Source organism: Limulus polyphemus, unplaced genomic scaffold, assembly GCF_000517525.1.
Source record: "Limulus polyphemus unplaced genomic scaffold, Limulus_polyphemus-2.1.2 Scaffold7403, whole genome shotgun sequence".
In the NCBI taxonomy this organism is placed as follows: domain Eukaryota; kingdom Metazoa; phylum Arthropoda; class Merostomata; order Xiphosura; family Limulidae; genus Limulus; species Limulus polyphemus.
Genome location: NW_013673013.1, coordinates 1 through 2,874, shown reverse-complemented (window position 1 = coordinate 2,874; position 2,874 = coordinate 1). Strand labels below are relative to the sequence as shown.

The 2,874-nt window shown below is 30.8% G+C and overlaps 1 pseudogene; it reads left to right on the top strand.

The window, feature by feature from the left end:
- Window positions 1–2,188, top strand: part of LOC106474584 — a 40,882-nt pseudogene extending 38,694 nt beyond the window's left edge.
- Window positions 2,189–2,874: the final 686 nt, after the last annotated feature.

Here is a 2,874-nt window from a genome sequence, read left to right as displayed (position 1 = left end):
TAGAATGAAAAAAGCATAATTTATATTTATTTCCTAATTTTTTATGGTGGTTACAAAGTTGGTCAAATTGACAGACCCATTATAGTTAGGGTAGAGAAAATAACAGACAAAATATAAAGTGTTACTGAAAACAAACGTTTGGATTGTATAAAGGAAATTTTATAGATTACACAAATAATACTTGAGATTTTTGGGACAAAGAATAGTTTTTTAATTATGACATGAAAAATCACTTTGCACTTGGACTAGTAATAAAACGCATTTGATATTTTCACAAACAAATCTTTAGTAAAAATACTTCGTTAAAAAAATCTGTTTTTTTTTTGTGTACAAGAGACTTGTAATCATTACCAAAAGTCTACCAAATTTTGTGAAGATACATATACTGCAATAAAAGTTATAGTATGTATATTTAACGTTTGCAGATGTGTACATGAACTCGTGTATTTTATACCGATCCCATCGCGAAAGGGGTAAAAAATGACTGAAGTCTTGGTTTCACATTATACATGTTTTTTAAAAAAATAGAGTCACTAGGAGTCATGTATATCCCACTGCAATAGCCAAGGGTTAAAGAAATGAAAAGCTTGGTCATGTTATAATGGTACTTCCATTTATGTGTTAACTTCAAACAAGAATATCTGGGACCTGCTGTACTGGTACTTCCATTTATGTGTTAACTTCAAACAAGAATATCTGGGACCTGCTGTACTGGTACTTCCATTTATGTGTTAACTTCAAACAATAACATCTGGGACCTGCTGTACTGGTATTTCCATTTATGTGTTAACTTCAAACAAGAACATCTGGGACCTGCTGTACTGGTATTTCCATTTATGTGTTAAGTATGAACGAGAATAGCTGGTACATACCTTCTTTAATGGTACTTCCATGTATGTGTTAAGTATCAACAAGAACAGCTGGGACCTGCTGTAATGATACTTCAATGTACATAAATATGAACATGAATAGTTGGTACCTGATTTAATGGTTCTTTCATTTACATGTTAAGTATGAATAAGAATAGGTGGTACCTGCTTTAATGGTACTTCCATTCACTTGTTAGATATGAACGAGAATAGCTAGTGCCTACTTTAATGGTACTTCCATTTATATGTTAAGAGTGAACAAGAATAGCTAGTGCCTACTTTAATGGTACTTCCATTCACTTGTTAGATATGAACGAGAATAGCTAGTGCCTACTTTAATGGTACTTCCATTCACTTGTTAGATATGAACGAGAATAGCTAGTGCCTACTTTAATGGTACTTCCATTCACTTGTTAGATATGAACAAGAATAGCTAGTGCCTACTTTAATGGTACTTCCATTCACTTGTTAGATATGAACGAGAATAGCTAGTGCCTACTTTAACGGTACTTCCATTCACTTGTTAGATATGAACGAGAATAGCTAGTGCCTACTTTAACGGTACTTCCATTTACTTGTTATGTATGAACAAGAATAGCTAGTAGCTACTTTAATGGTACTTCCATTTACTTAAGTACCATTACAGCAGGTCCCAGCTGTTCTTGTTCATACATAACATACATAACAAGTAAATGGAGGTATTCTTGTTCATACAATAACAAGTAAATGGAAGTACCATTAAAGTAGCTACTAGCTATTCTTGTTCAAGTGAATGGAAGTACTATTACAGCATGTCCCAAGTACCATTACAGCAGGTCCCAGCTGTTCTTGTTCATACATAACACATTCACTTGTTATGTATGAACAAGAATACCTGGGACATGCTGTAATGGTACTTCCATTTACTTGTTATGTATGAACAAGAACAGCTGGGACCTGCTGTAATGGTACTTCTATTTACATGTTAAGTACGAACAAGAACAGCTGGGACCTGCTGTAATGGTACTTGACATATTGTAAGATGGTCCTGATTTCACTTAGACTAGTCTGCAGAATTTGCAATATAACAGGAGGATTCAACAGATGTTTTTAAAGAAGCAGTGCCAAAATTGTCTGAGTCTGATGCAAAATAGATAGTTTAAGTTTTTAATTTAAAATACATTCAGTTTAAATTATTTTTTTTCATGTACATATTGTTCAATATTTTAACACAGTATAGAAAAAATATTATATTGTTTTTATTAAACTTTTGTATTTATATAACAGAGTCGAGACGTTGGAGTTCACCGAAAAGAAGTGAAGAAGATAAAGTGCCAAAGGTGCAGAGAATAATCTCCTCACTTTAATAACCTTTTAATATTATGGTTTTACTATTGTTTATCTTACTTTGTTTATATTCTTAGCCCTTTAATATTAGTGGTTTTACTACTGTTTATCTTACTTTGTGTATATTCTTAGCCCTTTAATATTAGTGGTTTTACTATTGTTTATCTTACTTTGTTTATATTCTTAACCCTTTAATATTAGTGGTTTTACTATTGTTTATCTTACTTTGTGTATATTCTTAACCCTTTGATATTAGTGGTTTTACTATTGTTTATCTTACTTTACTTTGTGTATATTCTTAACCCTTTAATATTAGTGGTTTTACTATTGTTTATCTTACTTTGTGTATATTCTTAACCCTTTAATATTAGTGGTTTTACTATTGTTTATCTTACTTTACTTTGTTTGTACTTAACTTCTTAACATAAGTGGTTTTACTATTGTTTGTCTTGCTTTACTTTGTTTGTACTTAACTTCTTAACATAAATGGTTTTACTATTGTTTATCTTACTTTACTTTGTTTGTACTTAACTTCTTAACATAAGTGGTTTTACTATTGTTTATCTTACTTTACTTTGTTTGTACTTAACTTTTTAACATAAATGGTTTTACTATTGTTTATCTTACTTTACTTTGTTTGTACTTAACTTTTTCACATAAATGGTTTTACTATTGTTTG